A 21,982-nucleotide genomic window follows, 5' to 3' on the forward strand; every position below is an offset into this window, starting at 1 on the left:
TGTTGTACTCTGGAAAGTAGACCCACCATCTCCATATCTATGATCAGACATTCCTGAAAAACAGTAATTGAGGTCTCTTCCAAATCTATCTGACCCAAAGCCATATCCATCATTATATCCATTGTAGTCATTATAGCCTCAATAACCTCCACCATAGGCACTTCATCTCAGTCTTTCAAACCCAGTTCCTCTACCAATGCTGTTAAAGCCTTTGCCAGCACCAGGCCTGTCATAAGGACCTGGCCTCTGCATAGCCATTAGCTTTCAAGGAGGATCATAATGAGTACAAACTTCTGCTTGACTGCTCTTGAAGATTTCAATGTAGTTGTGCCCTATTCTTTTCTTGTGTTTCTTTAGAGCCTTTTCAGCTATTTCCTGTGAAGCAAACTGCACGAAGGCCTCCCCCATACTCCTCCCCTGAAAGTCCACTGGCAATGTTATCCCATTAGGCACAATTTCCAACCCTGAAAAAAACTGAACATTTTTCCCCCTCACTACAGCCAAATGGGAGTCTTCTAAGGTGCACAAAGCCATCATTGGCAATGTCAGGAATATTTGGACAAATATGCTTCAACACCCAATCCATTTCAATGTTGTTTGACTTGAATACTTCAACATATCTGTGTCCCATAGCTTCTCTGTCTTTTTTCAGTGCCAATTTGACTTCATCTTCTGATTCAAGTTCAACAAATGTTTTTCCACTTGGTCTGCCTTCCCAGATATAGATGAAACGAATGCCTGATGCCCCATTTGAATTTTGCATTCTGAAAAGAAGGGTTCAACTTCATCAGCCAAGCAGGACTAGGGCAAGCTCTGGACCTTCACCACAAAGCCTTCTAGGGCTTTGGTGCTCAGCATCATCTTGTTCAGTCAGTGGTGGCAGTTTGATACTTGACTTCAGCATGGCTACAAAGAAAATCTCCCATACATTTTGATATGTATTTTCTTCATTGTCATTCTAATTAATAAAATTATCAATTGCTTCTATAATTTGCTCTTTGACCCACTTCTTTTTGCCATTAAATTATTTAGTTTCCAATTAATTTTTGATTTGTGTTTCCGTGGAGTTTTATTGATTATAATTTTTACTACATTATGATCTGAAAAGGATGCATTTATTATTTCTGCTTTTCTGCATTTGGTTCTGAAGTTTTATGCCCTAATATATGGTCAGTTTTTGTGTAGGAGCCCCATACTGCTGAAAAGAAGGTATATTCCTTTCTATTCTCATTTAGTTCTCTCCAAAGATCTATTAGTTCTAACTTTTCTAAGATTTCATTCACTTCCTTACTTCCTTTACTTCTTTCTTGTTTTATTTTTTGGTTAGATTCATCTAGATCTGAAAAGGGGAAGTTGAGATTCCCCCACCAGTATATTTTTACTGTCTACTTCCTCCTAAAGTTTGTTTAATGTCTCCTTTAAAAATTTAGAGGCTGTACTATTTGATGCATATATGTTTAATATTCACATCATTGTTTATTGTACCTTTCAGCAAAATATAATTTCCTTTCTTATCTCTTTTAATCAGATCTATTTTTGCTTTAGCTTTGTCTGAGATCATTATTGGTACTCCTGCTTTTTTTACTTCAAATGATGCACAATAAATTCTGCTCCAGCCCCTTACCTTTTACCCTGTGTGTGTCACCCTGCCTCAAATGTGCTTCTTATAACCAACATATAGTAGGATTCTGGTTTTTAATCTACTTTGCTATCCACTTCTGTTTTATAGGTGAGTTCATCCCATTCACATTAATAGTTATGATAACCAACTGTGTATTCCCATCCATCTTATTTTCTACTTTTGATTCTGCTCTTTTCCCTTACATTCTAATACTCTTTACTGGTGATTTGCTTTTTATCACCTCCTCTGTTTCCCCCTTTCTTCTATTGCCACCCCCAACTATCCTTGTCTTATTCCCCTCCTACTTCTCTATAGGGTAAGATAGGATTCTATATTCCAATAAATATGATTGTTATTCCCTCAACTAGTTATGATGAGAATAAGGTTTAAGCATTGCCTGTCACTACCCTAATCCTCCTTTCCACTGTAATAGTTTTTCATGCCTATTCAGGTGAGATATTTTACCTCATTCCATCTCTCCCTCCCCTTTTCTCTCATTGCAATCCTATTTTTTATACCCTGATTTTTTTGCATATCATTTTATCCTAATTAGCTTATTTTCACACCCTCTATGTATACTTCTTCTAACTGCTTTACTACTGATAGAATTTTTTAAGAATTACAAATATCTTCTTTTCATGTAGAATACATACAGCTTGACGTTATTGAGTCCCTTAGATTTCCTCTTATCTATTTTTTTCAGGCTTCTCTTGGATCTTGTGTATGGACATCAAATTTCCTGTTTAGGTCTGGTCTTTTCATCAGGAAGGCTTGGAAATATTCTATTTTATTGAATGATCATTTTTTTCTCTTGAACAAATATACTCAGTTTTGTTGAATAGGTGATTCTGGGTTGTAAACCTAGATCTTTGCCCTTTAGGAATATCATATTCCATAGCTTCTGATCCTTTAATGTGGAGACTTCTAAGTCTGATTGGAATTGGTTCAAAGAGGGAAAGATACACACATATACAAATACATAGTACATCTCCTCTCCCCCCCGCCCCCATGTGTTATTCTGGGTTTAGAAATCTGTCTTATCCAAGAGGGAAGTGAGAAGGGAAGGGGACAATAGTAAAGGGAGATAATAAAAAGGAGGGTGAAATAAAGGAGATAGTGATCAGAAGCAATACAGATTTTTGAGGAGGGGCAAGGTAAAAAGAGAGAGAAAAGATAAACAGAAGAAAATAGGATATAGGGAAATAGATAGCTAGTAATCATAACTGAATGTGAATGAGATAAATTGATCTATAAACTGGAAGTGGATAATAGAATGGATTAAAAACCAGAATTCAAGAATATGTTGTTTGCAAGAATCACACTTGAAATGGAAAGACATACACAGTTAAAATAAGATGCCAGAGTGAATCTATTATGTTTCATCTGAGATTTTAAAAAGGCAGCAGTAGCAATCAGGATCTTAGACAAAGCAAAAAAAAATAGACCTAACTGAAAGAGATAATCAGGAAAACTACATTCTGATTAATGGTACCATAGGCAATGAAATAATATAATTTTTTTCTAGGAAGTTTCTCTGATTAAGACCTCATTTCTCAAATATATAGAGAACTTATTTAAATCTATAAAAAATAAGAACCATTCCCCAATTGATAAATGGTCAAAGCATATTAACAGGCAGTTTTCAGAAGAAGAAATTAAAGTTACTTGTATTCATATAAAAATGCTCTAAATCAACATTGATTAGAGAAATGCAAATTAAAACAACTCTCACATATCATGTCCCAGCTATCAGCCTGGCTAACATGATAGAAAAGGAAAATGACAAATACTAGCCGTTCTTTTTGTGGTGGCAAAGTTGGAACTTAAGGATATATTGGATATGTATAAGGATATGTTGGATAAGGATATATTCATTAATTGGGGAAAGGCTGAACAAATTGTGGCATATGATTGTGTTGGAATTGTGTTCTAAGAAATGATAAGGGGCATATTTTCTGAAAAACCTGAAAAGACATGTATGAATCGATGCTGAGTGAAGTGAGCAGAACCAGATCATTGTCTACAATAAGCAATGTTGTAATGACAATAAATTATGAAAGACTTAGCTACTCTTATCAATACAATGATCTTAATAATTCTGAAGGATTCATGATAAAAAATGCTATTTATCTCCTGAGAGAATTGATGAACTCTGAGAACGAACTTTAGTATAATTTTTCAATTTTCTTTTTTTGTGAGTTTTTATTTTTATTTTTTGTATATAGCATAATACATGATTTGTTATAAATATGTAATAAATTATAATAAATATATTTATCCAAGAGAAACAAATTCTCACATTAGCTATGTCAAAAATCTATGTCTCATTCTTTTTTCCTCACCTCTTTCCCAACCCTCCCTAAATTGTGTATATACAAATACGTATATAAAATTACATAATGCATATTTCCCTGTTCGTCATGTTATGGAATAGCACTTTATTTTTATATTGCTTTTTGTGGAGACATAAGCTAAATGTTTTACATATATAATTAATATGATATTATTTGTCTTAATGGGTAGGAAGAAGAGAATTTGGAAATCAAAATAAAACAAAGAATGTCAAAATAAATAAATGATAAAATTTTAAAACAGCTGATATTAAAGAAAAACACATGTAGTTAGTTGCATATGGAAAACCAAGAGGGGAAAAATAGAAAGTAAAGGAAAAATATGTTAGTGAGGTTTCATTACACTGAGAAACTGTTTCTTTTGTCTTCCAGGGTGAGAGGCTTAATATTGGCTAGAAGCATTAGACTTTCTTTCTTTTTATGTCAGTGCTGTATACATCTTTTATCTAGGTATGAATGCTGTCTGGTTTAGAAAAGCTACTATGGTTTAATGTTAGTTGTATTATTCTTTCTGAGAAACTGTAATTTTATGCTTCAATGATTTCTAGGTTGGGATTTTGCTCATTGGGATTTTGCTCAGAATAGTTTTGCCATAATAATTGGACTGTCATATTGAAGGCCTAATCAACTCTTGCCTATTTTTCTAATACTCAATACAACACTTTTTTGCTGAGGAAAGTGAGATCTGAAGAAAGTTGGGCAAGCATAGACAGTGATTCCACCCTGCAGTGCAACTGGTATTCGGTTGACTATGGCTATTATCTTGGGAATTATTTAGAGCTGTGTTAAAATGCTATTTTCAGATGTATTAAAGAGCTTGTTATCGGAAAACTGAGGTCCTATAATTGTTCTATGAATAGAGATGATGATTTCTTTCTTGAAGTAAAAGAAACAGGACCCTGAAAAAAGCATATTGTGTTCCAGAATACGATGAGCCCAGGCAAATGCCATAAGCTTTTGTTTTACCCAAGAATAAAAACAAGCTAGTGAGGTACCAGTCACTGTGCTTGATGCTGAGAATACAGAGACAAATAGACTGAAATAGACCTTGCCCTCAAGGTCTTTAAACAACTTGTACACATAGGAGAAGATTTAAATTATATATTATGTAAAGACACAACAATGGTGGTGGAGGGGGAACTACCATCTAAGTGGAGCAAGGAAGGCTTTTCATGCAGTAGATTATACTTCAGCTGATTTTTTGGAGGAAGCTAGGGATTCTAAGAGTGTGAGAGAAGATGGTGTTCCAGGTGTGGAAGACCTGTGCAAAGGCACAGTGTCTTGAGAAGAGTTGTCATATATGAGGAGTCCAAAGGAGCTAGACTATGGATAATGCAAAGGAGACCGACGTGTAACAATTTGTAACAAATGAAACTTTAGAAGGATAATATTTTGTACTTTTAAAATAATTTATCATTGATCTGTCAAGACATCAAAATTATGATCAAATAATTCTCCTGACAATCAAAAGACAATGAGAACTCCTGGCCCAGGTACCTCTATGCATTTTTGGGAGCTTATTATTCATCTCCTCCCTGAAACATTCTAAGATATTTCTTTTTTTTTTCTGGGTTACACACATATTATCATGCAAAATATATTTCTGTACTGTTCATTTTTGTAAGAGAATAATGATATAAAATCAACCCCACACCAAATAAAAACTCAAATTAGGAAGTGTATCATAAAATTAAAAAATCATATGCTTTTATCTGCATTCCAGCACCAACAATCTTTTCTATGAAAGTAAATAGCATTCTTTGTTGTAAGTCCCTCAGAGTTATCCTAGATCATATTTTTTCTGAGAGTAGCTAAGTCTTCCACAGCTGATCATTCCACAATATTGCTATTACTGAGTACGGTGTCTTCCTATTTCTGCTTATTTCACTCTGCATCAGTTCATGTAAGTTTTTCCAGCTCTTTCTGAAATCATCTTGTTTATCATTTATTATATGACAAAAGTGTTCCATCATCAACATATACCTTAATTTATTTAATTTGTTCAGGCATTCTCCAATAGATGGACATCCCTTCAATTTCCAATTCTTTACCACCAAAAAAAGAGCTGCTATAATTATTTTTGTATGAGTAGGTTCTTTGCCCTTTTTTTGATCTCTTTGGGATGCAGACCTAGTAGTGGTATCACAAGATTGAATGGTAGGCAGTATTTTAGAGCCCTTTGGGCATTATTCCAAATTGCCCTCCAGAATGGTTAGATCAGTTTACAACACCAGCAGCAATGCATTAGTGTTCTAATTTTGCCACATCTCCTCCAACATTTATCCAAGACATTTCTAATCTGGGGAGGCAGTTGGGTGGCTCAGTGGATTGAAAGTGAGGTCCAGAGACAGGAGGTCCTGGGTTCAAATGTGACCTCAAACACTTCCTAGCTGTATGACTCTGGGCAAGTCACTTAACCCCCATTGCCTAGCCTTTACTGCTCTTCTGCCTTAGAACCAATACCCAGTATTGATTCTAAGATAGAAGGTAAGGGTTTAAAAAATTGGTAATCAGTTAATTAGGAAGTGTATCATCAAAACCTTAGTCCTTCCTCACACCAAAAGGAGAAGGTTTGCACATATGCTGGAAAAGTATCATTGTAGAACTTTCCTGTTAGTCAGAATCTGTGAAAGGACCACATTCCTAAGGACAAAGAGAATGCAAAATATGTAGGCTGAATGGAGTCAGGTCCAAAGGCTGGCTCAGGAATTCTCTCTAATACCCAGGAACTGATTTTGTGCCTCTATAACCTGGGACCCTGGTATAAAAATAATATGATATGTAAAAAATAAATTCTCACAAATTTCAGAAAGGTGAGAGGGAGCCGGATTGCAGAGGGCATTAATACTAAACAGAGGAGTTTACATTTTATCATTGAGGCAACAGAGCCATTAGAGCTTTTTGAGAAACAGATTTACAAGGCCTTATCCCTGTGCTTCAGGAATATCACTTTGGCATCTATGTGATGAGTGGCCTAGACAGGGGAAATATTTGAGGATTGGAGACCAATTAGGAGGCTTTTACAATAGTTTGGGTAAGAAGTGATAAGGGATTGAACAAGAGTAATGAGTGGAGAGATGGGATGAATATGAGAGATGCTGTGGAGGAAGAATCAACAATACATCATAACTGACTGGATATGGGGTGGGATGAGTGTGAGTGAAGTCAGGCATGACTCCAAGTTTATGAATTTGGATGACATCAATGATCAAATAAATATGGGAATTAAGAATATGAGTGAGTTTGGACAAAAAAGTAATTAGTTCTGTTTTGAATGTATTGAGCTTAAGATGTTTTTCTTGGCCAGGCCTAATAGAATTGTGGAATAAAGGATATAACAATGACTTTATCTGTGATAAAATTATAAGGGATAAAATTTCTAATTAAATATAAATAAAATACCCTTTGTTTCTATCTCAGTATTCACAAAAATAGTCAGGAACAGTCAATTAGAAAGATTAGGTAATAGGAATTCTACTAAAACCTCTGTCAATAATTCCTATAGACATAGACTTTTATGCTTTAGAGAGCAAGGAAATGAAACTAATAATTCTAGTTTCAGTTCTCCAGAATGACCAGATTGAATGTATGACCTTTCTGACCGCTTTAAAGGAAATCTGCCTAATTTATATTAAGTTGTTACTGTTCCTATCATATATAATTATTTGACATCTCTTTGGAAATGCCTAAAATGAATTTATTTTGTAGGACTGATGCACATAAGCATAAGGATGGCTCTGTATATATTATCTATCTATCTATCTATCTATCTATCTATCTATCTATCTATCTATCTATCTATCTATCTATCATCTTAGGAACCATATGCATAGAGAAGCTAATTGAGCCTTTGAGAGGTGAGGAGATAAATGAGTGTAGAAAGAAAGAGGAAGAGAAGAACCAGGAAAAGATCTTTGGGGTACATCCATGCATAATGTGTAAACATGAGTAATGCTTCTCTCATTTCAGTCTAAGAAGGAGTGACTAACCAGGTAGGAGAATCATGAGAGAAGAGTGCCATAGTTTCTAGAAAAGTGAGTTTACAGGAAAAGGATTAGTGGCCAATAGTTTCAATTTATGCAAAAAAGTAAAAAAAAAAAAAAGGTAACAAAAAAAGTGACAACTGAGAAAAATAATTGGATTTGGCCTTACAGATTGGCTAACATGACAGCAAAGGAAAGTAGAGAATGTTGGAAGGGATGTGGCAAAATTGGGACATTAATGCATTGTTGGTGAAGTTGTGAATTGATCCAACCATTCTGGATGGCAGTTTGGAACTATGCCTAAAGGGTGCTAAAGGACTGTCTGCCCTTTGATCAAGCCATGCCACTGCTGGGTTTATACCCCAAAGAGATCATAAGGAAAAAGACATACAAAAATATTTATAGCTGCACTCTTTGTAGTGGCAAAAAAACTGGAAAACAAGGATATGCCCTTCAATTGGGGAATGGCTGAACAAATTGTGGTATATGCGGGTGATGGAATACTATTTTGCTCAAAGGAATAATAAACTGGAGGAATTCCATGTGAACTGGAATGACCTTCAGGAATTGATGCAGAGTGAAAGGAGCAGAACCAGGAGAACATTGTACACAGAGACTGATACACTGTGGTAAAATCGAACGTAATGGACTTCTCTACAAGTGGTGATACAATGGCCCAGGACAACTCTGAGGGACTTATGAAAAGAAACACTATTCACATTCAGAGGAGGATCTGTGGGAGTAGAAACACAGAAGAAAAACAACTGCTTGAACACATAGGTTGATGCGGATATGATTTGGGATGTAGACTCTAATCGACCTTCCCATATCAATAATATGGAAATAGGACTTGATCAGTGACACATGTAAAAACCAGTGGAAATTCGCTTCGGCTACGGTGGTGGGGTAGGGTGAAGGAGCGGGGTGGGGGTGGGATGAAGGGGAGAGAAAGAACATGAATCCTGTAACCATGGAGACATTTTCTAAAAAATAAAAAATTCAAAGCAAAAAAAAAAAAAAAAGAAATTATTGGTAACTTTAGAGAGAATAGTTTCAATGAAGAATGAGGTTTGAGGCAGGAGTATATGGAATTATGTCTGTAGTTATCAATTATACCTTCTGACACACTGATCCTGGAGGGCAATAATCTTCTTTGTTGCCTACTGCCACTTTTAGACTCTCTAATTACCTTAATCATTCATAAAACTTTTCTCCTTGGAAGTCTATTCAATCAAAAATTCCTACTAAATTAAAATTATGTGCATTGCTATATATAGGCAACCAGGTCATTCACCCTCTTTTCTCAAGGAAGTTAATACTCTCTCCAATTCCTGCCCTTTTACTAGAAGATTGTAGTATCCATATACATGTTCTCTCACTTAGAAACATCCCAATTCCTCAGTCTTTTTAAATTCCATGACTTATTCTTTCACTTAACCTCAGGGATAATCAAAGACTCGTTCTCATGATTACCTAGAAGAGTTCCATTTGCTGTCAGAAACTGACATTTACCTAACTCTAACCTCTCCCCTTACTTCATTTCTCTTAAAATTATTCTTTGCCCTCATAAAGACCTCTGACTTATCCTTCCCTCAACACTTTCTTGACTATTACCTCTGTTTTAATTGTATTTCCTCCACTTTTTGCACCTTAGCCCAGTGACTAGCCTTTTCTATTCTACACTATCTTCTGCTCTTGAATCCCTCAACCTGTAATTCTATACCTGCTTACCTCTTGCCAGACCTCAACTTTTAATCATTCCAGTCATCTGTCTCTTCCACAATCCTATTTACAAACTATTGGATGTAGCTATAGAGACTCTCACAACTTTAATGGGTGGATACATTATACATTCATGTAATCAAACCTCAATTTGTCCCTCACTACAACAAGGCAGTCCCTTTATTCATCTCTAATTTATTTCTTCTCTTACACACCACAGAAGTTATTCCAAAAAATTCTCTTCCAACCACATTCTATCCCCTTCCAACCTCAGTTGAAGTCTTTGTCATTTCAATTAACTCCTTAAAACTCCTTGCCATCAACTTCTATTCTCTCTTTTCTCCCAGTCTCTTATAAAGAAATGGAAGAAAGTCAATCCCTCTACATGTACCTTTGATCTTGTCACCTCCCATCTTTTCCAGAAGAGTGCATACTCAACCCCTCTCCTCAGCTTCTCTCTATCTTCTTATTCCTTTCTTATTGTCTTCAAACATTCCCAAGTCTTCCCTAGCTTTAAAAGAAATTTCACTAGAACTTACTATTCCATCAGTCTCTTATATTACATTTCTCCTCTTTTTCTTACTCAGCTTGGAAAAGATGTGTGTATTCAACTCAATATTCTGTCACTAACTCTAGTTGGTTAACCATGTCTGACTCTTTAGTGGTATCTTAGTTAGGCCTGGGAAACATGAAAAAGTCACTAATTGGCCAAAGTGAGTCTTCTTCTCTTCCTTTTTCCTGCTTGGCTGTTGTTCAGGCAAGAAAGACAACCTGTATGTTTCATCTATGGATGAAAAGAAGCTTCAGCCTCTCACTATCTGGGGCTAAAATATGGCCTTAGCTAATAACTCTGCAATCTCACAAGCCTTTATTAAGCATTAACTATGTGTCAGGTATTGCCCTAAGTGCTGGAGATACAAGCAAAAAGACAAAAACTCACTTGAATAATGAAATGAAGCAGAAGCGAAGTTCTCTGGTTTATCTAAATGTGAGAATCTTTTGTATGACACTTTATAATATTATCACAAATAGGAAATAGTATAGATGATGGAATGGATCTCAGGACAAAGTTAAAATCAAGTATAGAGTGATCATTGTTAAGCAAGCTTTACTATTATAACCAAGCTTTAAAACTTCAAAGCTTTGAATATTACTGTGTAGGTCTAATTCTCACCTCTCAAGCAGTAAGCAAAATCAAATACTAGAGGAAGATAAGATAGATGGAGGACAAGTTAACATGATCTCAAAATGTTTATCCAGTACTGGACCCCATTGGTACAAGGAATAGTACAATGAACCTTTGGAGAATGCTACAGTAGGATGACTAAATCTTTTCCTTCTCCTCATCCCCAAACACTTCATAACACCATGAACTCTAGAAAGCCCATGATCTGGGAGTATGCTGTGGAATTGAATCTTACAAAATAATGTTGGCCTAATGTGAGTTTTCTGGTCACAATGATGGGCAAAGACTCATGATTGGGTTGTTAGATAGCAATGATTAAGAACCAATCACAATATTAGTCTGAGGGGTATTTCTGGACCTTATATAATCACTTAACTATATAAAAAGCTATTATAACTGTGTCAACTATTTTAAATGAGTGTTCCTTGGTCTCTATTATTGGTAGCTCCTACTCTTGCCAATAAATAGATTAAGCTGAGACCTTTTGTGCCTCAGGCTCTCGTCATTGCAGATTTATTTAGACAGACACTACATTTTAATGTGAGAAGACAACAATTGAAAAGGTGATGGGGGGGGGGCTATACAATAGTTAAGTCTGGATAACAAGGGATGGTCAGAGTCCTTCCTCCAAATGGAGACTCTGGGGAGATGAGCCTATAGGAAAGTGGTCTGTAGGATTGGAAGGAGGAGATAACTGAGGCATGTGGTGACATCATTTGCTTCTTCTATAGGTCTCAAATAATCTTATGACATCACCAGAGGAAATTTGGATATTCTCTGTGCCTTTTTTCAGATGATGATTTCATTTGATAAACTGTATAGAATCACAAACTGATCCAATCTTGATAGATATAGTGCAGCACAGCCAACAGAGATTTAGGAAATTTAGGCTCTTCCCAAATTGTAAAAATAGTCCATTATCTATATCCTACAGAGGCCTTTTGTGGCAAAATCATGTGCTTATTCCAGAAAGTGGAATATTATTTTGATAATAATATTGTTTTCATCATATTTAGCATGAGAGGCAGCATAATAGAGTTTCAACTCTAGAATAAAGAATACTGGATTCAAATCTCTCAGACTTTTTGCTTGACTATATGACCTTGGGCAAGTCATGTGGCTGTACATATTAGCTTCTTCCCAGTTAACTATATACTTATTTCTCCCCATCCTTAAAAATTCTCCTCTCCATCTTCTTTTCCTTTCCAATTCTTGCCCTTTTACTACGTCTAGAAAATAAATACTCTAGCTGTTGTATCTCCTCCCATTCTAGACTGCATTCATTGAGATAAAGCATCCGCTTCCTGTTCTTTCATTTGCTTCTAAATACTCTGTAGTCAGGTTTCCAATTTTATCATTCAACAAAGCCCTTCCCAAAATTACCTTTGATTTCTTTAATGGCTACATTTAAAGATCTTTTCTCAGTCCTCTTCTTTATTGACCTCTCTGCATCCTTTGACATGGTTGATTACCTTCTCTTCCTTGATATTTTTCTCCTTTCTAGGTTTTTGAGACAGTACTTTCCCAATTCTCCTTCCATCCAACTGGCTGCTCCTTCTCACTTTCAGTTTTCCTTAAGCTCTCAAATTTTCCTTAAGGCTCTCTTCTGTGAAACTTTCCCTTTCTTTCTATATTACTTATTTGATGATCTCTTCTGTTTCCATGAGCTGAATTTGCACCTTTATGCAGATGATTCCCTGATCTCTTTCTACCTTCTACTCTCTATTCTGAGCTATAGACTAACATCATTAATTGCCTATTGGAAATCTCAGATTGGATATATCGAACTCAGTGTCTAAAACAGAACTTATTATACTGCCACTCTAATTATCTCCTGCTCCCAACTTTGCTATTATTGTTGATAGTGCCACCATCTTCCTAGCCACCCAGGTTCCCAACTTTAGTCTAATTCTTGACATCTTATTTGTAAATATAGCCATAGATGTGGAGATATGAATCCTTACTTTCACATATCCAACTTTACATTTGCTTTACTTCCATATAGCAAACCTATTGTTCCTTTCTCGATACTCATATAGCTACTAAATGAAATATGTAACTGTCTAACTGGGGTAATACAGAGGTGACACACACAACCAGGACACCCCCATACTCCCCGTGTGACAGGATTTCACAGGATAACAGGGGACCTCTTACAAGGGATGTGGGTGTTAGGTGAAACCACTCTAGTTGGCAAGTTGTCAGTTGACAGTTTACTGGTCAACAGCCAGTTGGGGAAAACACAAGGGTTGGATGCTATCTCTCTATGGGTCCTTATTGGGGTTTGAGGAAGACAATAGGAAGTGAAATAAAATAGGTTTATTAAGAGGTTTAGGGTTGGAGAAATAGGGGAAAGGTCACACTACACTAGATAACTATGGACAGACTTCAGGGACTGGAAATGGGTCAAAATCTACACTGAGCTAACACAGACTATTAGGTCCAACTTTTGGAGGTTATAAGGGGATGTGATGGTCTCACAACTGGGTCCACTTCAGCTCCAGTGATGTTCACAGTTTTCCAGGATCCTTAGCAACTAATCCACAAAAAGTAAAGCCTGGTATGTCCACCATCCAAGTTTTTTCTTGTTGCTCAACCTGAATTTCCAAGGGTAAATGTTTCTTCTGGGAAACAAATCCCCTTTTCCTGGGCTCTTCACTGGGATGGATAAATCAGCCTCTAACTGTCTCAGCCACAACAGAGTCACTCCAGGAAAAAACTCCCTTCTCAATATTCCAAGGCTGGAACCCTCCATCCTTGCCTGATTTAAGTCTGGCTGTTATCTTACCCTAACTGTCTAAATCTTAATTTATAAATTTGCCTATTACATAATTTAGTTCAAGCTATTATCATCTCATATTTAGATGATTTCCTTAGTTTTTTAGTTCATCCCCTTACTTCAAGGCCCTTCCCAAACAAATTTGTCTCCACTCAGTTGCCAAATTGATTTAAAGCACAGATCTGACCATGTTGTATTCTCAGTTCATAAAGACTGCTATTTATTTTATCTTAGATAAAATATAATTTTTTTCTTTTAAAACTCTTAACATTATATCTCCTTCTTACTTTTCAGTCTTTTAACACTACTCTCTGACTATGAGCAAGGTTTACTGGCTTATAGTTTCTCATCCATGTCATTACACTAATCAGTACTATGCCTTTGCATTGGCTATACTTTCTCCCATTTACATCTGTCTCCTAGCTCTGCAGACTTCACCTGAGGTTCATATCAAATCCCATGTACTGTAGAAAGTCTTTTCTTGTTCTCCTAAGTGCTACTACCTTACCTCTGATATTATTTTGCATTTATTCTGTATATATTCTATATGGAATAGTTATTTCCATGTTGTCTCCTCCATTAGATAGGAGCATGTCTGTGGTAGGAAACATTTTCACCTTTTTCCTCTATGGTAAGAAACATATTTTCACATTTTTTTCAATCCTTATCACTTAGAACAATATCTGGTAAATGGTAAGCCCTTAATCAATACTTGTTGGTAGATGAAGTGATTGCATTAGAGGACCATTTTGGGAGAAGAATATGATTGTACAAGACTTGTCAAAATGGACTGAAGTGCTCTTGGATCCTTTACAAACATTTGTTGCAAAAATCTTAGCTCTAACAAGTATTTGTACATGCAGATTATCAGACACTATTATTTTAATGGCGAGTCAGCCTCTATCTTTCCTGAGTTTAAATATTTGTGCATAGGAACTTTATTCATGACATTTTCATCATGTTTCAAAAGCCTCTAGCAGATAGGCAGGTGGAAAATTAGTATCAGCTACCAATTCAGAATAGGATTGTAGAAGAGTGGCCAAGAAGACTCGAAAGATTGTTCATCCTTTGACATGTACCTCAAACATACTTAATAGCAAGAGTCAACCCTACTGATGGCTCTATGAGTGTAATGACATCTTTAAAACTTACTTTTGCCACCTCTAACCATGTATTTTGAAAATTTATAAGATAAAAAGAAAATATTTTGGATGCTGTTCTACTTCTACTCTTTGCTCAATTTCATTTTGAGCTGGTCCTTAGCACAATGCCTGGTACTTAGTAAGAGCTTAATAAATGATTTTTCATTCATCCATTCATTAATTTATTCATTACTTTCTAGGAATTATGGAACCACATCAGAGTTGGCTTCTGTCATTTTAACTGAGGCCATATGGTCATGAAATTGTAATGTCCCTGAGGTCTAGAGGACAAATGGACCTGTGTGGTACTGCCATGTTGAACAGCAGTAGCAGCAACTGCCATCATTTATATAGTACCACAATGTTAGTAAAATGTTTTACATGAATGATCTCATTTGAGCCTTAGAACAATCCTTTGAAAAATGTATTTCAGTTATTATCATTTATATCTCTTTTTCTGAGGAAGAAACAAATTCAGAGAGATTAAAGGACTCACTCATGTTCAGAGGCTAACAAAAGTTGGAGGCAACTGTGAAAATGTTCCTTCTAGGGTGATGACAATAACAGACCCAAATGGAAGCCCATCTGGTATTAGATTTTGATTATATCTTCTGAAAACTCACTTGAATAATGAAGTGAAGAAGGGGAATTCTTCACTGGGCAGAAGTGAAGTTCTCTGATCTATCTAAATGTGAGAATCTTTTTTATTTGACACTATAATTTTATCAAACAGGAAATAGCATAGATGTTGGAATGGATCTCAGGACAAAGTTATTTTTTTAAAAAGTGAAGGGTAGGGCAGCTGGGTAGCTCAGTGGAGTGAGAGTCAGGCCTAAAGACAGGAGGTCCTAGGTTCAAACCCAGCCTCAGCCACTTCCCAGCTGTGTGACCCTGGGCAAGTCACTTGACCCCCATTGCCCACCCTTACCACTCTTCCACCTATGAGACAATACACCGAAGTACAAGGGTTAAAAAAAAAAAGTGAAGGGTGTCTCAGTCTAATAAAAACAAAACAAAAGATGGTACTGAAAGCATAGATAACATCTCATACCAACACTGGGATGTTACCTTGGAATACAATCCACAGTGCTAGGAAATGATGAGTAGCATTTGATTACACTGGCATTCTCCAAGGGGTATTTAAAGAAGCAAGATAATAAAAGGGGGATAATGATTTTCCTTTCCAATTGGTCTATGCTTGGTGATGAGAAAGTGTGTGGTAATAGTGATTGGAGAGGATGCAAAAACAAAAGAAGAACAATTGAGCAGATATAGGACTTGGATCTCCTCCATTGGTACTGGCACTTGGATCTCCTCCGTTTGTGTGATCATTGTGTAGAATGCAGGTCTTCATATGTAATTTGTACCTGGTTTCCTTTGGAGAATCATTACTTGTAACTTCATTTAATCTCTGGATCATGGTGCCTGAGAACTGAGGCAGGATGGTTTTTCAGCTCCACCTATGTTTTGCTCTCAGCGCCAGTAGGAACCTTAAATGTGGGGCTTTAGATAAATTTAAGAAAAGTTGAATGTCTTTAGGAATAATTGATAATCTGTTTTTTAAAAGAATATTCCTTTGCTGATTAGTAAACTAAGCATGAAAGGGCATTTTATTTGTATGCCAGGAGGCACTATGAAGGCAAGTCAGTGTGGTATTATTCTATTGGAAATATGTTCATCTTAACATTTTGTTTCTTTTACTATTAGAACATTTTTGGCATAAAAGGGACTATGAAATTGTGTCTAAATATCCCTTACTTAGTAGTGATACTTGATATTATAGGATCCCAAACTATAAGAAACCCTAGAAATAATCAAGCCCATATCCCTTATTTTAAAGATGAAGGAACTGAGGAAGTCAAAGCAGTGACAGAATCATAAGATAAAATTGTTTGTACTCAGGTTCTCTTACTCTAAACTCTAACTCTAAATGCTTTTCCCACTGCACTACAACTTAACAGTAAAATTGACTTTTCTATGAGAAAATGCAGATGTAAATGATTAGATTGTGAGATCCTTGAGGATAGGCACTGTTTTTCTCCTTTTTTTTAATCTCTAGAACTAAGCAAAATATCTGGCACATAATAGTTACTTAATACTTATTTACTGACTATTGTGTGTAGGATCTAGAGAGTTAATAATCCTTTGTACACATGATTACACTCTATAATTATGGAATACATTTAAGTAGTTGTAACTATAACCTTTTGCAAGCAGGTTTCTTGGATCAGAAGTGTCAAATACATCACCCAATGTGGCCCACAATCCAAGTGTGGCCTGAATCAGATGAAAATATAATTGGGATATATGTCTTAAATAAATTAAAATGCAATAAAACATAAGTAATGTTAACATGTGGTTTTCTAAGTCAACATATGCCAAAGGAGTCTTTACATATCGTTTGGCAGCCTCCGTTTCTATTTGAGTTTGACTCCAATATCTGAAAAGGCCCATTCAATGAAGAACTTTTGATTATCATATCCCCAGTCTGTCTCTCTAATTGCTTGCCCTCACTGCTTTTCTCAATATTACACTCATGTATTGGAATCTGAGATCTCTCCTTCATCTGAACTAAAATATAACATTGTATCTCTAATTTAGCATCTCATGTTCTAAGTAATATTTTAGTAGTTTGTCGACATGAGACGGTTTATCTCCTTTGCTGGATCATTAAGATACATGAAGCATTTCTTCTTGTAGTTGCTTTCTTTTGGTTCTTGCACAGACCAGGCGTACTGTCTTAGTGTTGTTATCTCTTCTTTTATGTACTGCCAAGCAGAGCTATGTTACGAGGGGACTGGCTCTATCCCAGGATTTTCTCTCATGATACTTGATGCTCAGCATGGTTTGGAGGTAATTCTGATAAATCCATTCCAGAAGTCAAGCAAGATGTGTTGATTGTGAGGGGAGGTTATATCAGCCAGCTGGTACACAACCTCAGGCATCTTAAGTCTCTTAATGCTCATCAAATGACTTGCTTATACCATAGAGAAATATTTGACAGAATACACACAGAATATGTGAAATTAAATCTTTTAAAGTTTTGGGGAGAAAATGAAATTGACCAAAGAAAGTTGATGGAAAGCCTTTATAATTATTTTCATCTGCTGGCTCTCAATAACCCTTTTCCAATTTAGTCAAGAACATTTAGGTTACATAATTTATCTATTCCTGTGATGATGAGAGAACATAGTATACTGAGTTTGAAGACATATTTAATTTGCCAATTCATAATTTATTTCTTAGTATGAGAAAATGTCACATTTATTCATTTATTTATTTTGGTTTTACATTGCTATTTGAAAAATAGCATAAAAGAAACTGTTTAATGCATATTTTGCATTAAAATCCAAAAAATTTCGTAAAATCAGTGCTTGCAAGGGAGTTGAGGATCTTTTACTTTTTTTGTAAATATCAAGACACAAGCTTAATTCTAATGTTCTCAAGAGTAACTCTGGGTAGCAGCAAAATGAATCAGGTTCTTATGTTCCTTGGGAAAAAGCTGAGTAAGGGTGTATTTCAAAGAAAATTATTATTAAGAAGGACCTAAAATTTAGCCTGGTTCTTGTATCTCCAGAGGTACTGGTTCATGAGTCCTACTTATAAACATCAACTCATATTAGAAATATATGATTTCTCCTACTTTTATTACATTTCCATAGACATTGTCATAACCTATATCATCCCTAAGTGGAACATCCACAAACTTGAGGGGCATACTGTTTCCTCGAATCTCTGAACTTTTGTAAGATCCTAACAAGATAGAACAAGTCTTAATTTTGATTGGAGCAATTTGTAAATCACTGGAATCATTTTATTTTGGCTTGGCAGTATGGATGGCCTTGTACCATCAGTTCTTCCTCTAAATACAGTCCAAACTGACATGCCTATAGTTTATCATCAAGGAGATTTATTTCTCAGTTGTATGAGCTGTCCTTAGGCATATATCCTATTAGCTCTCTGTAGGTCAGTACCTACATAGTCAATGTCTTTCATTCTGTCATAAAACCTTTATCAAAATTTAATTACCAGGACCATAGGATGACAGAAGTGCTTGGGCATTTTACGTTGAATTCTAATTAAAATTCATATGGAGCTACCCACAACTATTTTGGATTTTATTAAATAGAACACAAGACAAAAATAAAACTAATGAACTGAAAAGGTCAATATGTGATTTCTTTTTTATCACAACAACTGGGTTATCACTTGGACAAGCTATGAGCATGGACAAGAATAAAATATTTAAGTTTTTTTTTCCTGAGTGAACTTTTATCCTGAGATCATAGGAGTTCCATTTCATGAACATCTCTCTCCTGCCTCTTTGATAGTGCTATTTTGAAAATTTCAAATTCTGTTTTCTAGTTACTTTGAATTCCATTTGATATCTCAGAGGTAAGAAATCAAGGGAGTACAATAGAAAAGCATTTAATGACTCTTGTTTTAAAAGATTTCTCAATGATTTTTCTTGTTTAAAAAGTCCATCAAGTATGGTGTGTTTTATGAGGAGAGAAACTCGAAGCTGTGCTCAGAGTCTCTGAAGAAAATGATAAAACCCCTTCTGGCCCTATTCTATCCTCTGCTGCACATTCCTATTGGTGGGAAGTCTTATGGATGAACCAAGGTTAGTACCAAGCAGCCATGCATAGGATGAAGTGGAAGTTAGAAAAAGCTAGGAAGTTGATCCCTCTGAATGCATGATCAAATGAGTCCTGAAGGGGAGGAGCTGAAGTTGGAGATGAATAGTTTAATAAAGGTGAATGACACATTTGTCAGCCTCAGAGAGAGGAGGCTACTTAAAGTTCACAGCAGGATTCAAAAATATTTTGCCATGAAAGTATGAAATACCTTTGTTTTAAAGCATGTTGTGAAGTCATATCACGAAGGCAACAATATACAAAGTGAAGTAAAGAAGGAGGATACAGAAATAGCATTATCAAATTGACCCAACTATAATAAATAATTTTGTAAGACCTATTTGATTAAAAAAAAACCAAACTAAAACACTAGGGGAAATGGCTGCATTTTGCTGACCACTATGTACATAAAATTCAAACACCAAAATCTGCCCTTAGCTCCCAACAAGCACCTGCAGATGGCTTGACTTGCAATACCAGAGGCACTGGCAGTAACGAGTGGAAGCTATTTCCTGGCTTAACTTAAAAAGGGAAAATTACATGCTGTTTTCAGTTTAATAAGAATGCTGTTGCTATTTGGAAGCTCTGATCTGGGGAAAAAACGTGTCCTTGAAAGGAACTTCCAGAGAATTAGTAACCAGGATTTTTAAGATAGGAAATGTAGAATTCTGGAAAAGCTTCCACATATCCAAGAAGTATTTGGAGATATCTAGAAGATGAATTTTTAGTATTATGCAGTGCTTTAATGTGGGCTGCATGTGGCATGCAACACTCCCAAATCACTTTAAAATGTAATTGGGAGATATTTATAACAAATAAATAAGAGTAGAATAAAACAGAGATAATGTTAATCTATGGTTTTTCTAAGTCATTATGTACCTATAATATCATCCATTTCATTTTGAGTTTGATACTACTGCTCCAATGCACCAGTGGATCTCTGCTTTCAATAATAAGAGCATTCCTTTCAAGGTTGAGTCTATATCTGCCCATCCTTCATGACTCTGATTCATGTTCTCTAATAAGTTCTTTTCAAGGGGTCCACCATATGGCTTGGACCTTCTCTTCCCTTTGATATCATTAAAGTACCTAGGGAGCTCAGGGGTCATTCTAATTTTCCCCATGTTATTTCAAGATCAGCTGATCTTTTATTGTTTTTCAGCTATACATATTTCTAATGACATTTTAAAAAATACTTCTGCATAAATCCTTGTTGGTAATAGATGTGGCAACCAGATAACCTCCTCTTCCCTGACTCCCTCACCAACTCACAGCCTCTTCATCTCTTCTCCATCACCTGTTGGGTAATTTTCAATCCCTTTTGTGTTATAGCAGTCCATGTCTTATAGCCACACAACAGCACCAAGCTGATATTGTAGTACATAATTTCATATAACAAAGTGATTGTTTGAGAAAACATTTATGTATTGCCTATTAAATGAAAGGTTTTGGCACGGGTAGCATAGGAGATCACAAGACTTTTCAGAAAAGGCTTAGGCCCTCAAATATCCTACAGTCTAGATGAGCAGATTAGATATAAGCAAGAAATAACTAATGGTACAAAGCAGCATGAGCTTCTTGCCATGTAAAGAGTCCAGAAAAAAAAAAAGTAGTACAGAATTTCAAAAAATGGAGAAATGTCGGTAGCCTGGGGATGATGAGGCAAGGCTTCCATGCAGCAGATATTCATTAAATATTAATGACTTAATGAATTTATTCTAGAGATCAAGGACCATGACTATTTACCTGGTTTTATAAATCCTTGTTACAGTTACTTTGCAACAATGCATGTTGGGGGTACTTATTCAGTGCCTTGTATTGGAAAGATAATGGAACACAAAGTCTTTTTAGTTACCATGGTAAAAGGACACTGAATGGAAATGCAAAAGCAGAGGGCTGTGTGGTAATAGAAAACACAATAGCAGCAGGCAGCCAAACAGAAAAGAGGGTTACATTAAATCTATGCATCTTAACTGCTTTTTCAGGTTGCTGAAAAACGGTATGTTGTTATCTGTTAATATCAAGCTGGCAATATCAGTAAAGAAATGGGAAATGTCTGAAGGGAACAAAGAGAGTAATAATCATAGGCACAAAATAAAAAAAGAAATATATATGCTCATGCTCTATTAATGAGCTGCAAATCAATAGTCATTTGAATGCGGAACAGAGAACCATAAAGTTCCACTAAAATGTGATTTTAAAAAATAGGGACTGCAGTGTTTTGTAAAGATCTGTCAAATATGTTTAAAGTGAATGCAAAAAGAAATAGTATATACAGACCCAAGATCATACCGTAACAGGAAGGCCCACTGAATATTCAAATTTACTTTGGAAACAGCAATTAGATGAAGGGAAGAACTGAGAAACACTAGATGGGCTCAAGGCCAATAGTTAATATTGTCTATTCTTGATTTTTTTGACAATGAGTTACAGACAGCTTGGGAGATAGTGTGCTAATTGCCCTTCAAGTATTGTCTTCAGTGATTAAGGATCTATCTGCCCCAAATATCTTTGGTATCCCTGTCTCTAATGGTTGTCAACATCATAGAACTTTTCTGACC

At 35.7% G+C, this 21,982-nt stretch overlaps 1 pseudogene; it reads right to left on the reverse strand.

The window, feature by feature from the left end:
- LOC123241336 lies at positions 1-861 on the reverse strand (annotated as a pseudogene).
- Positions 862-21,982: the final 21,121 nt, after the last annotated feature.

The sequence above is a fragment of the Gracilinanus agilis genome, chromosome 3 (genome assembly GCF_016433145.1).
Source record: "Gracilinanus agilis isolate LMUSP501 chromosome 3, AgileGrace, whole genome shotgun sequence".
Classification (NCBI taxonomy): domain Eukaryota; kingdom Metazoa; phylum Chordata; class Mammalia; order Didelphimorphia; family Didelphidae; genus Gracilinanus; species Gracilinanus agilis.